Source organism: Syngnathus floridae, chromosome 9 (genome assembly GCF_059516105.1).
Source record: "Syngnathus floridae isolate MCC-2025c chromosome 9, RoL_Sflo_1.0, whole genome shotgun sequence".
Lineage (NCBI taxonomy): Eukaryota > Metazoa > Chordata > Actinopteri > Syngnathiformes > Syngnathidae > Syngnathus > Syngnathus floridae.
In genome coordinates this window covers 1,349,569-1,367,850 of record NC_142421.1, presented here as the reverse complement: position 1 = coordinate 1,367,850, position 18,282 = coordinate 1,349,569, and the positions used below count along the sequence as shown (strand labels likewise).

The 18,282-nt window shown below is 43.6% G+C and overlaps 1 long non-coding RNA gene across 1 annotated transcript in view; it reads right to left on the bottom strand.

Annotated features, from left to right (window-relative positions):
* The window catches only part of LOC148392820 (uncharacterized), a 54,917-nt gene that overhangs the window by 21,206 nt on the left and 15,429 nt on the right, over positions 1 to 18,282 (bottom strand). Inside the window, exons 3-4 of the long non-coding RNA XR_015860219.1 lie at positions 14,602 to 14,717; positions 13,895 to 14,019 (exon numbers count right to left, since the gene is read on the bottom strand). This is a non-coding gene — a long non-coding RNA (uncharacterized LOC148392820). The remainder of the gene's footprint in view (positions 1 to 13,894; positions 14,020 to 14,601; positions 14,718 to 18,282) is intronic.

Genomic DNA, 18,282 nt, shown 5'->3' with positions numbered 1-18,282 from the left:
TATATGTAAATATGTGCATAGTGCTGCATAGCTCACACATGCATGCCTCTGACTCGTTTCTAGAAGTACCGAAAACAGCAGGGCCGCCCACGAGCCATTTTCGACTACAGTATCTCTCTTGTGCTTCCTCCATTAGCCAAAAGCACGTAAATCATCACAGACAAGCTGACCCCCAAAATGTTTGTGCTCTCTGGTTTCCAACACTTGTGCACCATAGCTCTGGCGGAACATTTTGTTACCGCAATGATAAAAGGTGATTTATGCGGATTGCGGACGTTTCCCCTTTGCGTAGCACATTTGCGAAAAAAAAAAAAAACAAGGTATGTCAAGGATGCGAGGCAGTTGGTACAGGCAACCTTTCGAGTTTCTTTTACCATCTTGTTGCAATAAATATGTGGGTGACAGGACCTTCTTGTGGTTACCTGCAACCGAGCTGGGATAATTAGCAGAGCTTGAAGATGATGTATGACTTTGATTACCCTTTGGGATGGGGCAAACTAAATGAGGACACAGCTAATTGCCATGTAAAGCAGTTTGGCATGAAGAGAAGGGAAAGGTTCTCTTTCTTTTTTGGCTTGAGGCTGTTACAGTTGCGCGGCTATAATCTCCCTCTCAGCCCCCACCTCGTTGGCCGCAGGAGTTCACTGGCCGTCCATAAATCAACAGCTGCTTACAGCTGAAACGACCCTGAGTCATCTACATGTAATAAGCACACTGACGGTTTCCATCCCGACTGCATGAAAGCGCGGTTCAAACGGTCGACTTCTGCTTTCCAACAGCGGGCACCTTAAGTCTGTCGTCACTCGCTCTCAAACACATCTTGAACTTCTTAGCGCCGAGCGATCCCGTCGGCGCTCTTATTGTACAAAAGCTGATGGAATCACGTGAGTGTCTTCTCTGGCTCCAAGCGGGCCGGGTAAGGAAAAGTGTTTCCAGCACGACGCAGCCCTCTCAGGGGCTTGGAGCGGTGGAGGCTAATGTCTCACATGATGCCTTTAAATATGTTGGCATCCATTACAATGACAGAGCCACGCTCTCCCACTGACATGCCGATTCAATTCAAGCAAGCTTCTCATCCATCATGGGGCCGGGGGTGGTGACGGCTGGGTGGTACAATGGTGACACACAACTCTTGTCAAGTTGGGGCAGGTTGTGAGAGGTAGGTAAAAGGTTTCGTGTTTCTTTGACTATTTTTTTTGTTCTCGCGGGGGGTCAAATGATTTTGACTTTGAGTCAAAGTGTATCAGGCAGTTGACACCCGCAGAGGCTTTGTGGCGTGGCTCATTTAGCCATTTGACAAAGTGCGTCGCAACCTTTCGATAAGATTTATTTCATATTAGACGAGCCTCCACGGCACCAAACAAAAATATCACAAAAGGTACCTGAGCTCTTCTCGAACACAAAGATATTCTCTGTTGGATGAATAACAACAGCTGTAGCTTCTACCATCTAGTGGAAAAGCATTGAAATGTTCGGCTTTTCACTATATGATTTGTTGCTAGCATAGATAGCATAGATTAACTCCCACATAGTACATCCAATTTACACCAACTTGAACCTACTCCACACATTGACGCAGCTTGAGGCATTATTTTTCTCAATCCACTTCGTTTTTGCAGAACTTAACATTTCACACAAAAAAGAATTCCCATTAAATTTCAATGTGACAGTGCATATATAAAAAAAAATTACGATAATGCTCTGCATATTCCCTATTTAATTGAATGTCACTCATGGATAATGTAAAATGACATCACGATAGCCTTTGCGTTTACAACGATTTGCCTGACGTGGATCATGTCTAAAATATCGATCACGGACAATCTATAAAACCCAAACGATTGATCAGCGCAGTCTTAAATGTCAGTCCGGGCTGACGGAGCATGGCTTTTGATGACTGGCGGCGACATCAAATGTGTTTCCATCATTGATCGCATGACATGTGAATTGATCAGCAGGAAACAGAATGCTGCATACGCCGAACGGGGGGGAGGGAGGGGAGGGGACTGTGTTTACAGTGCACCCAAACATGATACGAGCTGACAGCATTCATCACATTAGCGTGTTAAAAATGACGAGTGAGGGACCTCGACGATGTGGTGTGACATGATGAAGCTAAATGGAGGGAACTGATTTTCTGCTCGACACGATGTACGTGAGTGCATCAGTGTCTGTCGGCCTTGAAAGGTGACCGTGGTTGTCACACGTGGTGGGATAATGACTAGTGTCACGAGTAGTCCAATCATCAAAGTATCCAGAAAGTCTATTAGGACAGACTTCTGTGAGGCTTTGTAATTTATCTGACCTGATTCCACTTGATTTGTCTTTTGAACCTATGTGCTCTGCTCTGTACAGTTTTATCGACTTTATATGGTAAGAAGTGCGTTTTGCAAGCGTGGTACGGAAAAAGGATGACCTCATCAATGTCACTTTTCCACTAATAGTTACACTTCATCTCTACTCAAACTTATCTCCAAAAATCCACAGGCAGCCACATTTCATGACATCAAATCACTCCAATGAATCCAGAAAATCTGGAAAAAGTGCAACTATGAAAGGGATCCCATCAATTTAAGAAAATAATGTTTTGATTATATTTTCCAAGTGTAGTTATGTATACAGAAAGATATTTAGCTTTTAAAAAAAAAAGACTGGCATCACTGAGCACAACTGTAAATCCAGTGACAACGAGGAAAACAGTAAAGACGTGTTTTTGTCATCTGTGATCTGAATTTGCAAACTGGAGCATATTAATTTCCCTCTCAGCACAACAAAATAGTCTCTTTGAAACTAGTTCACCTTTCACTAATGAAGCAATTGTTTCTTCCACCACATGTCAAGCTCGCCGAATGTCGAACCTCACACGCAGACACCCAAAGACTTTTGTGCTGTCAAGGAGGGGTTTTGTTTGTTTTCCGTCAGTTGTGCTGATCCGACACTTGAAAGGTACCACTTGGGTTTAGATCATGATGAAACGACACACACGCACACACACACACACACACAGTCCAGTGATGCTTGACTGCTCCGCATATAATCACGCAAGTCAAACCACCAGGTTAGACCCGGGTTGATGTAAATTGATTTTGTTGTTATCAAAGTGAAATGCTAATTGTTCCCTCGCCTTACTCTCCGGTCACATTAAGCTTTAATATTTTTTAAATGTAGAGGATTTAAGGGTTATAATGGCGCATTATTTCTTCTATTCATTGTTGTGTTGTGTTGTGTTGTGATAGAAGACATCAAATCCTACGCTAAGTGTCACTGGATGGAGTTTGTTCCATTTGATTGGAAAAACGGCAAAGCGCGGCAGGAAGGCGGCAAGGCTTATACGATGTGTTTACTTGAAGGTGAGAATTGGTTTTGTTCACACTATTCCCACAACACCCACCCTTCCAGGCTTGTGTGTCTAATACGAGCATCCTTATTTGTAACACATATTATTGGGTTAGGTTGGAGCATTACTTGATGAAATATTTTGTATTTGTGAAAAATGAAAACATTGACCCTTTGAGGACATTAATAGATTTCAGCTATTGTCATGTACAGCGTGGACCAAAGCCACAGTATATCATTCATTTAAGACACACGGAATGTAAAACAATAGAATTAAACAATAAAACAAAGCGAAACCAACAGTGAAAAAAAATGGTGAGAAGGAAGTCAAACAAAAAGCCGGCAAGTCATGATACACGGTCAGCTCGTTTCAAATTCCGTGAGCTACCGCAACAAAGGCTTTGTCTCTGTCTGAGATTTATCACCAAAGCTCAGCGATAAGGATGGAACACGTTTACAAAAATACAAATGTTTATCTACACTAGTAAAAGTTAGTGACGTTCGGAATGAAACTTCAGGAGAAACAGGTAAAACTTTTAAATCTCAGACCATGTTCAATCTTCAATCTCGACCTATTGTATAATGATTCAATTTTACCTTTTTTAGTTTATCACGGAAGGCATTTGTTTAAGCGCCTCCCCCAAAGAGATTTATGAGCCCTGCCACCGACGTTTGCTTTATCTGTGAGCAAAGCGAGCCATTTGTTGGAAATTAAAGGTTAACTTCACAACTGCGCGTGGACATGGTGAACATCTTGTGCTTAGCCTCTTATATTGGGAGAGCGGCTGTTAATCTTGAGATACTTCTTGCAAATGCTAACCATATGTTGGGTTAATATCCACACTAACCTTTATGCTTCCAAACACCCAAAGCCAGCTGAATTGAACGGCGCTTACTTGAAGGAACAAAACAAGCTTCCTCAAGCGACCTCGCCCCGCCCCGCCCCGCCCGGCCTAACGAAATAATTGCGCTCGATCGGTTCTGTTCTCAAAGTGTCTCATCTCGGAGAGATTTTCCTCTCAACTCATTCAATACGCCGACACACTTAATGACCGGGATCATATTCAGCGAGCTTATATTGTTCTTGGCACTGCGGAAATAACAGGAACAAATGAATTACAGTGAGGTGCCACTAAAAGTGGCGCAATTAGGCTCAAATGACGCCGTACCTGTACGCCATCCAACTTGGTTTATATTTCGAAGAAATCTCGTTGAAGTTCCGAATAAAAGCTGACAGGCGGCGATAAATCATAGTAAATTGTGAATCGATAAACAAATGCATTCTAAATTATGACTAATGGCCCGGCGGCCATAAACTAACACAAGCACAACTCAGCAGGCCGTTGGGTTTCATGGCCGTGCAAAATAAACAGACACGTTTCTTTCACGGCGCTAATAAATTTCCCTGAAAAAAACTCAAAGAGCGGCCCATCTGCTTCAAATAATTTTTAATTTCCTTTTCTGTCCTGTCCCCATTAGGTATTCCGCAGGGATATTCTCGCAATTCTTTCATTTACCTCTTCCCATATGCAACCAATTACGTCTCCCCTGCATCGGGTCGGTGCCTGGTCTCTCTCTCTCTCTCTCTCTCGCGAGTACAGTGCAAAATACCCCCACCTGCACCTTAAGCAAACTTTATGCTTGTTTTATTATCTGCAAGAGGCAGTGAGTCATTTGTGCTGGGGCGGATTTGGGGCCGGACCTTCGGTTTGATGTGTTCTGGCAAAGGCTGCACCTGCACCCCCTCTTTGCTTTCCCTCCTTATTGGCCGATCTGCTGGCTGAATGGTACAGCAGATGTTCCCGAATCAGTGGCGGAATCCATGAAGGGAACCGCCAAACGTGCAAAAATCAAAGTATAAGGCGAAGGCAAACGCTGCACAGGGTGGTCTTTAAAACAAACCCAGCCTCGTGTTAATGTATGAGAAGTAGCCATCAATAAAAAGGTTCTGTCTCTTGTAATATGTTCTGCATGAATGGCAGTGAAATGGAAAGAAAAGGGAAATAATACGAAGCTTTTTTTTTCCAATAAAAACTAATAAACCTGATTTAAAAACTAATTTCAACTGAATTTAAAATTCAAAAAGAAATAAAAATGAATGAACCATGAAATAAACCCCAAATTAATATCATGGTGGTCTAAAAAAAAAAAACGAAACCCACACAAAAAAAAACAAAGCATCTTACCAGAATGAAAAAAAAATCCCTCCTTAACGCAAGATTGGTCAATATTACACAGTAATATAAAAAAAACTGAAATCATACCGAAATAAACCACACCGACAATGACCTTCCCTATTTTTACCGTACGATCATTTTCAGTAAAGCCCTTGCATGTGGTAGAGGGAAAGTCGCTGATGCAATTTTCAGCTATTTAGCGAACACATGGAGAACAGTAAAACAAAAACAATCATCAGATATGCAATTGCAGCTGTTGGCCACCGCTCACGCCCACGCCCACGCACGCATATCCAGACGTCAAACACTACCCCACCAAGGCCCGCCTCGTAAACGCTCACAGACTGGACATTATATTGAATACATTTAATTTTGTTGAAAAACATCAACACTATGTTTAAAAAGTGCGTTGTAGTATTCGAGCCATAACAAAGACGGAACTTGCATGCGAGGGAAATTCCGCCGGGTTGTCAGCGGCTTTTGAGCAAACCGGCCCGGAGGAACGAGGTACTGAACAGACGGCCGGAGCTGCAGCATGTCCACACATGGGCAGCGTGCACGCCGCAATATAATCGTCAGCACCTAGCTTTACGAGCTGGGGAATTCTAGTGGAGCTTGCAATTTAATTAAGCGTGAGGAACAAATGTCAATAAGTTTTGCAGAGAAACCGGGCTCGGGAGATGAACTCACACTGAAGGATTGCGGTAGTCGAATTAAAAAGGGATGCGGTTTGAACGCAACGACCCCGAAGACAACTCTTCACCTATAAATACAAAGTTTAATTATGACCGCGTAATTAATTGCTCTCTTAAAGATTTATACAAGCATATATTCGGCGACATGTTGAAAGAAAAAAAAGATGGCCGTGAATAAGTGCTATGGAGATAATTTACTTGCACAGCAGATGATGAGAAGACACTAAAAGCGTAGGCGTGCGTTCCCGCACCTGACACTTTGACGACCGTGTGAAACTCAAGAAAGGCCACCCCGGTTTGTTTTCAAAAAACTAAGCCCGTGTGCGACATTTCTGCTAAATTTCCGAGAAGACCACAAAGTTAAATGTCAAATAAGGTTAATCCGGGTGTAACGGGAACTGTAGTTTTGGCAAAAGCCGTTGGTTCTGGGAACACCGTGGCTAATTGTGGTGACGGTGACAACAAAACACAAAATGCTTCCTGTGGATCGCACGGCGGGGACAGTTGTAGATGCTCAACCTCGCGGCCAACAAGACATTTCATCCGGGGCCACAGTGCTAATCTGGGGACTCGAACAATCCTCTCTATTTCATAAAACACTTTACAGCTCCCCAGGCAACGGATGCTTCACGGTCTTCTTGTCGGCCTTGGCAACGATGGATGGAAGACGAGCAAACTGAGAGCTCCATACGGTGCAAAATGCTTGATGTTTCACATCCTTGATGGTTTCGTAGAAGCAATACTGACAAAAATGAGGAATTTAGCTACCTAAATGTTATACAGAGAATGAGATGTACCCGAGTCAAATTCCTTGTTTGGCATGCTCAAACTTGGCAAATCAAATTTGATTTGATTTGATTTGATTGGGCCTATAATAGGAAGTGTATTCTTGACAATATTACTCTCACGGACGGGAATTGAAACTCGGGAGAACGGGTTCCCAGTAATCCGAATCCGAGGAATAGTTTGTTTCCATGCCCGATGATTCCGCTTATTTATGACTTGTGTCGTAAAAGAGCGATGCGACATACAAGAAGTGTATTTTGGTTCTTAACTTTTACCACATGGCATCAAGGCAGAAGCACTAAACTTTGCTTTTGTCCCATTGAACTTAAGGGTTTATACACGGAACAATTTTCAAAAGAGTTTGCATGCGAGCGCTCATTTCCTCAATTGTGACAATGACGGCATGACTAGACGTGAACGGTGCCCCCCTCCTTCCGAAAATCTAGAATTTCCCTTTTAATGTCACTTGTCGTGACCACGGAGGTAAAATATCCACTTCCAAGGGATTGCAAATAAATCCGTCTAATCTCCTTGTCGTAAAACATGTCTTCATTTCAATGAGTCTGTTTATTGGTATTTTACCACCGCGCTCGCTCGGGCAAGTTCGTCACTCGTGAATGCCATCTGAGGTATCAGTCAAAATAGCGCCGGGTAAGCACCAGTTGACAGACACGCCAGGATGAGAGGCATCAGGAGCACGGTTGTCCCCGAGGGGGGGGGTGGAGGTCCGGTTTCAGGGTTGCACCATTGAGGCTGCCAACCAGACGGGCCCACCTGCCCAGTGGCTGCGGCCAGCTGGCCAACAACGTGATTAACGGCCTGCATAAACGCACTCAGCGGGGCCTCGCACACATTTGTGCATTCACTCACACGGCCGAGTGTTACTTGACGCTCGAGCCTGTTACGGCGTAAAGGCTCACACCCAGGCCGGAATGACATCCATAACTATTTAGTGCGACAACCCTGCGCTGCGCTGCTCTGCGCTGGCTGTTATCACTTTTCAAACCAAGAGACTGGCTCTTGTCAATAGACACGTTATTCTGGAAGATCAATGGAGCAGATTTATGCACTGTGGTATAAGTGTGGGGTGGGGTGAGAGATTACACCCAAACCTGGATTCCATATCTGCCTTGAGCTCTTCACCGTCTGATTCTTCCATAAAAAAGAAAATGACATCATAAAGAGTAAACTGGGCTTGATATCAGACTCCCCGGCTCTAATCCCTTGGAGCTTTTTCACTACCTTTGATTTTCATTTTTCAAGGGCGGCGTTTATTCATCTCACGGCGGAGCGTAAAAACATGCACTGTGAAAACCCTCCATCATTCCTTCCCAGAAGAGCAAGGTCGCTGGATGAATGAAACAAACCTGATGCCTCAACTTGCTCTCTGCGGACCTCTAAGTAGTCTCGTTTCAAAACCCTAAATTATTTTTATACACTCATATTACTTTATATTTGTTTGTAGGAAACAAGTTCAATGCAACAATGACCAAATCAGGCCTCTAATGTTGATCATAAATACGTGAAGCTACTGCTTATAGCATGACCCAATGATATGCGGAAATTATGATGATTACATTTTTTTTTCTTACAAATTGTAAGAAAGTGAATATCCACAATTCCTTGCTTCTAGCTACAACACTATTATAGTTCTATAAATATTCATATTCACATGCTTCATTTAAGTGTGCAGTCAAGAACACGCTGGCCGATGTCAGATTCATTGACGGATTTCAGCAAGCACGCCTGTAAAAAAGATGTTGCTAAAATAAAACTCGGGAAAATATTCCAAACCGCTTTCAGAATGACATTCAAAATGTGGTAATTGTGTCAGTAGCAAGAAGGAAATTGAGTAGATTAGTATTCTGTGGAGGGCATTGGGTGGAGAGAAAAAAAAAAGGTACTTGTTTTTTATCCCTCCCGTGAAACACCGCAGGCCGTACCATTGCTCCAAGTCCAGTTAATAACTACACCTCATACATATTACACTACAACACTTTCTAATTGCATTCATCACCAAAACCCTCACTTAAGTTCCCAGAGTATATTTATTATCATGCTAACTGGGTCTAAATTATTAAACCTTAATGATGTGGGCTCTGAAAATATGTTGTCCTTTATTTTCCCCGCAGAGGATCAATGCTATACATTAGCCGTATAAATTAAGTCATACTTTACCTAGGCACGTTGCCGCTTTCAATATTCGCCTCTCGGTAAAATGTATTCTCACAGTTCGCTAGCTTGCAGGCGCCTCTGGGGAGGAGATGATATAGTTTATCCTAATGAAAAAGCTAGCCGCTGCTAATGGTTTAAATGATACATTTGTGCAAGAACAGCAAAAGGGGGGCGGATGGGGAGGAATACACGCGCGATATCGGGGAGAAAACAAGATCATTCACACTCCCACGAGGCTATGATGTCATCCGACACCGAGTAGGCCGAAGCTCCTGGGAGGCCTCGGAAGCAAGGAACACTCGGCGATGATCGATGTGGGTCAGTAATAGGAATGGGCAATATACAATAAAGTCCATCACACTTAAAGGTTAATTACAACAGCCACAGTAGTCTTGGCTATTTATGACCAAAGTGCTTGTTATTAATCAACTTTAGAGTGCCTTGTAACATTATAAGGTGTAAAAGGCATAATGGTGTGACACTATGTAATCTCCGTCTTATTTAGGATACTTAAATAAGGCCTTTATTCGAATATTATCGCTGGAAAAGTGCCAATTAGCATGGTTAATCCAAATTCCCAACGAGCTTCGATGAATGACGCGCTTTGTCCGAACGGGCCGTACGTTAAGACCGCACCGCCGGCGTAATTTCAAGTAACGGATGTCTTTAATTCGGAGTCGCGCGCGTTATTATCTTTCCGACAGATCTAAATGGAACACAATGGGAGCGAGCCCTCCCTTTTTCTAGGGTAGCCTGGAGATAAACGGAGATTAGGCCACATTGTCTCATCTCAAGCGCTCATCCATAACGCCTCTCCTCGGAGTGACTTCAATTACATTAACAAGCTAAATGCTGGTGCGAGAGGGGGGGGGGGGTTTAGAGGTAAAAACACAGAGGGAGGCTACAAAGGTAAAGCCCGTGACTGATGACACGCCGGTCGAGGAAACGCACAAGACCGAGTGCATACGGACTGGGTAGCCTTGATATTTGCCAGAAAAAGCTTTGTATCTCCCGTTACGAGGATAAATTCTCGCCGATCGCTAATTGTGCGATTCTTCTTGTCTACATCAACTTCAGCTCGACAGGTTATTTCAGCTTGTTATCGGGAAAACATTTATCCACTTGGAATTATTACGGTGCTCGAGCCTCTGGTGAAAGGCAAACACTAGTGAATCTTGTAGAGTTATGTTCGGGCCTCTCCTCATTAGATGGCCAATCGACTGGCGGAGCGGAGGGGCCCAATCGGCGTCCTTTATTGAGTGTTAAGGCAACAGCCACTGACATTAACATCTCTTTGCTTCGTCGTGAGCGGCTCTAGAGAAAATGGCCGCCATAGATCGTGGCGCTGAGGAGCGGCACGCAAGGTCAGGCGCCTAGGAAAATACTTCACCAGGGGGACTTTTAAAAAAAAAAAAAAAACGGATGAAGGCAGAAAATAGAATGCAATGTGTCATTTTGATGAGTGCTCGCCACACCGTTCTCCCCCGGGCCGCAGAATTCACCGGAAACCGACCGGAACAAGACAAGCCACCTAATCGCATTTTGTGTGGATGAACCTATCCAACACCGTTGAGAATAAAACCTCGCCGCGACAAAACCGCCGTGGCTTCCGAGGAGCGCTTTTCATTCGGTGGCAATTACAGTGCGCACACCTGGCAGCACGCGAGACATCGCAATCCCTAACAACGTCGCAGAGGAACTCTTAGAAGTACCGCCCTAAATTGGCTCTGTAGCGCCAACCCAATTAGGGCTGAAATATGGTAACTGCAGCGACCATTACGGAGGCGCCGAGATTGCGCCGCGAGAAGTGCACAAAGAGTAGGAGGGGGGTCCGCTTTGGAAGTGATGGGTTGCGCCAACTTGTGCTGACACAGCAGAAAAGGGCACCGTGATGAGGGGATAGCAGATAGGCAAAAGAGGAATGACAAACACTCCTAGATAAATATCCCGCGGCCATATATTAAAAGGAGGACAAGAATGATTACGTTTCCAGGCGAGGGCTACAATTTCATATCCTTGACGTCAACTCTGGATCTTGCAAAGTTGTTTCATGCTAAAACACTGCTGGTGCTGAATTTAAACGATGCGATGTTCACATTTCATTACTTTGCAAAGCAGTTGTAGCCACCGCTAAAGTACAATTGCTCCGTAAATCACGACAATATTGCAAGATTTTGCCAACGATAGCCGTGATACAGTCTTTACGATGATAAATGATACACCAGAGAGAAAACCCAAATAATGTTATTAGATACATCTTGTCTTCTCGCAAATTAATCATACCAAATATAAGGATTAGAAAAAAAAATCTTTAATTAACCCACCAAGAGGAATGTCATATTTGCCTGAAGCCACAAAGTACATGCCAGCAGCACACGAGAAGAAGAACAAAAATGCGACTATCTAATACATTCGGCACCATTAGCGGTTAGCCTCGCATCGTTTGCTTCGGCTTTCGCCGCCAGTCTTAAAAACGTGTACACTGGTGGGATTGTGGATGTCATCAACTAACAGAAGTGACAAATCCAGGTTTTGGCCTTATTTCTGTTTGAGTGTAGGTTAGCCATAGATCAGGTTTCATTCTGACTTATGTAGAAATTCAGGTTCTCACATTTGTCCGAATGCAACTGTCATAAAATCCAAGGCACCCTATATGTAAACTTAAAGAAAGAGAAAACCTCTTGAAGATGTTTGAACCGATGGTTCAGATATGCAGTGCTGACAGTACATTGATACTATCCATATATTTAAGAGCGAGCAAAGGGTATTTGAGCAAACGTGCAAAACAAATTGCCACTCCTACCTTGCTCTCTTTCTGTCTGGCTCTCTCTTCCTGGAGAGCTAGCGGTGGCTTACATGTGTTTCTGACAGCAGGGTAACTAATGTCCCCCGTGCCAGCAAAGGATTCTGATTTGATATAAGCATTCAAAGCTGTCTGCCTTGAGATATGGCATCTGTCAGCCTCCGCTACGATTGATTCCCCCTCGGCCTTAAATGCAGTGCTTGCAATGCAAGCCAAGGACGTTCGCCTGCCTGGTCAAGTAATGACAATCGTCTTTAAGAAATAATGGCTCCAACGTCGCGTTTGAAAAGTTGCCGGGCCGCATCCAATAATGAATTCCTGCTGGATGACACATTGATGTATTCCTATTCTTCAGATGGGACACTGTAGCTGCAGTTTAATTGACAAGAAATGAATTCAGGAGGTTGGGGGGGGGGGATGAGATGGCAGGCGGGAGGAGGTAGGAAAGGGGACTAAATTCTGTGTGATCAGCAAGGTTTCAAACAATCATTGGCCAAGTGAAGTCTCCGCCATATCTATAAGTCACCGTGTTTTATAGGCCATTAGGATCTCCAGAGAAGGGCCGCGTGGAGACTGCGGCTTTTTGTCGAAATTAAAATGTCAGAGTGGAAGAAATAGAACAAAACAGGGAATCTGCAATTAATTACCCGGCCATAAAAATTCAATAATCAGTGGGCGATGCTGTTTTGCCGCGCAGCGGTAGTCCAAATCACCGCCAACTGGAATAGAATACATTCATCTCGCCAAATTACATTTCTAATGTAAAAGAGGATCGAGCCGAGAGAGAGGGAAGGGCCTCGGGTTGCACGAGCGGTAATTTACGACGCAGCGTTAAAACAGAAAACCAATGCAAACATCCAAATGCGAGAAACAACGCATGGATCATTCGGGGCACAACTGACACGCTTAATGTGCTTTCCCTTGAATTTGAGTCAACTATCAAACGTGCCGGTAGGCTTAAGGTAATTGCTCTTAATGATTTTCAGATTCGACGCCGATGGGTATTCAAAAGTTTAAGTGTTGTTAATGTTCGGGAAGAGACCGTGCTACGTTCACTAAAGCCTTTGACAAATGAAGCGGAGGAGAAACCGCAAAGGGGGAGGAAGGCGCTCACACTGGACACAAATATATGGAGAGAAATTGCTCCCTGGATAATGAGGATGTCCAAATGGTAAATGTAGTCCATTAAAATATGATCTCATTGTTATATTTCAAATTGATAGAGAACATCGACTTCCGCTTACCACGACGTACTGCATGATAGCCGACCGTACACAAAGCCTTGATCCCTGTCCCGACTGTCTTCTAATTTATTGCGAGGAGTGGGAATGACTTTGTTGTTAAACAAGGACCCCCATTTGGATTAGCCATGCATTAAATAACTTTGTGGCCGGATTTGCAAGGTATCTTTCATGAATAACTTTGACCGATTGGAATTTCACAACCCAGGGCAAGAATGTGAGCTTCAGCACTTGGCACTCCTTCCACCAATGGTGGCACCGAACGCTGCCAGGCATGGAATCATCAGGCATTGATGGATATACTCGAGATGATCTCTTATGATTTGGGCATCTTGTAAAAAAGTCACCAACCTTTTTCATTCAAATAAAACAAATTGAGAAGACTAGAATAGATTGCAGCTTAGTCAAGTTAATGAGAATCGGACCCGGAGTGTAAGATTTTGCCAAATCCAAACAATCCTAATTAGGATCCTAATCCTAATCATATACTGCAGATTTTAATATTCCAGCATGATTTCCTGAGTGACAGAAATGTTATGCGTCGGAAAAATGACTCAATTAAATGTACGGTTTCTCCACGGCCCACCCTTCCGTATGGAAATCACTTCACCGTTTGTTTGTGTCCTGCGCAAGCTAAGAGTAATAAAACAAACTGCTTGGCGGAAATAATTAAATACAAACCTGATCTTTGCTTCTTTGTTCAGGCATCTTTACGACGTTCATATGCGTCAAGGTGACAGAAGGGCATGGACGGTGCTGTTTAGGACGCCTCGTGGATGCCAGCCTCCCCCGGCACGCAGGGTGATCTGAAGGGGAAGGGGGAGTGGTTTTTAATTTAAGCAATGCGGCGGCGCCATATTTCACTCTCTCTTGTTGTCTCACATTATCTTGGTAAACATCCCGGGAACTAATATGATATATTTCCAAGGCGGCAGTGTTTCATCCTGCTCCCGGTGTGATTGATGAACGACGGCGGGATGAAACCGGGACAGAGATTTATAGCGCTCGGGTGCGCCGAATATGTATGATTATCAGCTGTGTGGCGAAGGCGGCTCACTTTGAGTGATAGGCACACGGACAGAATTCTACTAAATGACTCCATTCCCCCTGAGAAGTCACAGGAGAAGTTTTATTTCATGCCGTCCCTCATTCGGGTCCTCTCCAAGAGCGTGTGCCGTGAGACGAGCCTGTGACTAAAACCCTAAAATCTAAATCATGTCACCTGAATGGGGTTACGCGTGTCATGCACATCCTGCCTTGGCGCAATCTTTCTTCTGACACGTGGCGGACATTTTGGAGAAAAAAATGAAATGATGCAACTTTCTATCACCGGTGATACAATGAAATATCAGATGTCAAATTCCGCATCTGATGACAAGACGACTCACCTGACTGTCAGACCTGTGCTGGAATCTTGTGCCGGTTAGCTATCAGCTCGTGGTCAATGCTAGCTGTTCCTCTGTTAACATTTGTCCTCAGGAGGAGCAAGGCATCTTTGGGCACTCTAGACAAAGAAGAAAAACACAAATGGGTGTAAATAACAGGCTTCTTTTTCCAGGTGATGGTTTTATTCAGATTCCAGATAATCGAGTTTTGCTCGTGATGTTAAGCACAAAATCAAACAACACCGAATTTACGCAAAATGCTTTTCAGCTCCTGCAATCTTCTGGGAGTAAATTCATGGGAGCGTTGCTCGAGCTATCACATTATTTTATTATTTGTTCACTTTCTAGTGTGTGTTGGAGGTGTGCCAACGAGAAAAAATTGGGAACGGCTGATGTCGTTCCCAGTGTGAAATGTGACGTACGGTAATTCCGTCTAACCTCTGATTTACTTATAATACCTATTGGCATCTTTGAGTGCCTCGAACATCCATCCATCCATTAGCCGTGCCGCCTTGAACAGTCAGCTCCTAATTGATCGATAGGATGTCACCATAAATCCAAAATCCCATGCGCTTTATTGATTCTCCCAGGGTGCTGGCTGCTTCTCTGCATACAAGATTGTCTTGTTCCATCAGGCGTGTTTTTTGCCACGCAACGGCATTATCATGCAAACTGTACACTTTTTGCCATCGATGAATTACTGACTGGCATGACACGAAAGACACCCCAGAGAGGACTTTGTTTCCTATTCACTTTAATTTACGTTTACACAAGGATCATAAATATGGCTAATGCACAGGGGTAATTGTTTCCTATGGTGTACTCCTTTGCTAATACTGCGTACCAATACTCAATTGTCAAAATTGGAATGGCGTAAGATGTCACAAATGCAAAGAGAAATTATTTAAATGATCAATTATTATATATTATTATTAATTCCTTTCCAACGAAGAGCAAATTATTTGGAACATGAAGCAATAATAGCTTTGTGTTGTGATCATTTTCATGTTGGACATTAGGGACAGGAATAGTACATTTGTTTTTTTTCAAATGAGGAGGAAATGGCTTTGAATATTAAGGAAATTGTGGATTTCTGCCCATTGTAAATGACTACTCCACAAATACTGTACAAGTATTTATCATATTTATTATTTGTAAACTGTGCTATCGTGTGCCTCCTTTGCGCCACTTTGCATGGCTGTATTCCGTTAAGTCACACTGATTCTACTGGATGTCTTCCATTTAATAGACTGACATGATTGCACAACAAGTCAGGCCCAATTTCTGAAGAGCTGAAATGTTGGCTTTTTGGCAGGAAAAACACAGATGTAACAAATATGATTTATACCAGATTAGTTCACTTGTGAGTTACAGTTCGCCATTGTAGCCAACAAGCGTGTGCAATTACCTCACCTAAATAGAATGCGGCCATCACTGAAGGCATGAATTAGAGTATTACATAGAAAAATAAATCATGTTCCAGACAGTGGCCAAAAGTTAGCTGGAAAAAAAAAACAGTGCGGTTTTGTTCAAGGGAATTCATCTCTGACAAAGCGCAACAAAGCACACATTCACTTCCATACCGTAGGCCTCCAAGCACACGAGAAATGACCCCACCCGTGTCCATGTGACTGCGAAGCGTGGCCGAGCAACAAGGTCCACAAGGCGGAACTATGAGAGGGCCTGTTGTCACATCATTCGGATTCAATAAAGAGCTCAAATGGTAACAACAAGGCCTTGTGGCACTTGTTTCAACCAATTGTTTGGGTGGAGATGATGAAGCTGCAGCAAATCATGTTGAAACTTGGGCGACCAGGTTGTGAGAGCTCACACATGCTAAATGCTAAAAGGTTTTATTTAGGAGAAGATTTATTTCTTAAGGACCTGTTTATTGTCCGAGGCCAGGAATCGGAATTTGAATGGACGCAGATGAGCGTACAGTGGAAGGTCGAACGCAATCTGTTTCGTGACGCCACCGGTTTATTTCAAAATTGCTCATGTTGAGACTAATCAATGCTTACACTACCATCATACTCTTCAATTGAATTATATTACTCATTTTAAACTGAACATTAAAATTCTCATATCTTACAGTATGTGTAATTCTCTAAAAAGCTCATATAAATAATAAGCTCTATGGTTATCATCACACTTCTCCTGTTGTTCGGTGGCATCACAAAAAAGCCAAAGAAAAACTCAGATGCTCATTGAGCTGACATCTTACGGGGTGTCCGACTGCGGGTGAGCCACTGAAGTCAATTATCAAATCCCATCCATTGTTGCTCCCTGCAAAGTGTTGACAGTTTGAGGTTAACCCTTTCCAAAATGGAGGCCCCCGAGAAAGAAGCAATGCCCTCTGCGGACACCGACGCCACTCCCCTGGCTGCTCTCGTTTCATCTCGCTCTTTCGATGATGTATGTGTGACAGGGGGGAGCGCCAGTAAAACCCTGCATATATGCCAAAATACATTTTACAAGCACTGCTCTAATCAGCCTGCAGCCAGAGGCTCATAAATTGCTTCAGTGTGTCTGGAACTGGTGAACAAATGCAGCTTATGGTCTCCGCTGAGGCTCCGATATACAGCAGGCCACGCTCCCTGCGAATGATGCTTGTGAGGAACAGAGGGAGGAACAATGCGGTGCCTTTATATCAAAAACCTGACAAGGACAATAATAGATGGGCCTGTTTAATCAGCTGAGTGCACGGAGGCAAATGTTTGCATGCCGTCGCGAGCCGTGGCCGCACGAGAGAATCGGGATGCCTCGCAAATGTCCAAAGCTGTCGTCACGTCGCCATTTAGCTATCACTGCAGAAATCGTCAAAAGGTTGTTTGTGATAAATGCCTGCTCATTATGAATTATCCCAATGATTTGTGTGGCTTCAGCAGGTAGAAGAGTCACCACTAGTTGTTGTGCACTTTTTCATAGGCGGCAGTAACCTTCAGTGTCCTCCGCTGACGGGAAATGCAGTTTATCAAGTGTGGGACGACACCAGCGGGCGGGCGGGCGGTGATATATATGCAGGACTCTACTTCCCGAGATAACTCTTAATAGCGCCGAGCCCTGTTCCTTCTCTGTTTTTTTTTTTTTTTTTCTTTTCTTTTTTTGACCAAGAGGGAAATTCTTGGGTTGAAGAAGCTGATCAAATAAAATAATGCTTTTAAGTTTGCGCCGGGGTCCCAAAATGACTTCAGCTCATCCTCAAGCGGCTTCTAAGAATGAAATAAAGGCACCTTGTCATCTCATTAAAGCAGGGTAAGTGTAATCTCTGTCTTTGTGATTTGATTTTCAGCCAAGCTGCGGACCAGACAAATGCATCGCCCATTCCTAGGCCTACGTTGTGGAGTGGAATAATGAAACCGTACTGAACTCTACAAGAAATATTCCAAATGGGGAAAAAAAACAGGGTGATAAAAGGGAACTGGAACAGAAGATATAAACGTATACTTCATGAACCATCTTGCAGCTTGTTTTCAATGTATGCTTTAGGACACTAATGTGACAATATCAGCCACTATCTTTGACGGTTTTTGAATTTGAGTGTAGCTGATTAACTAAGCCAGAAAAGCCTGCAAGCACACCCCGAGTGGTCTTTGCACAGACACGCATATATGGGTTTTCCTGGTTTTTATATGCTACCAAATGAACTGCTGCATAGGAAAGCTCGTAACCACAAGACTGGTG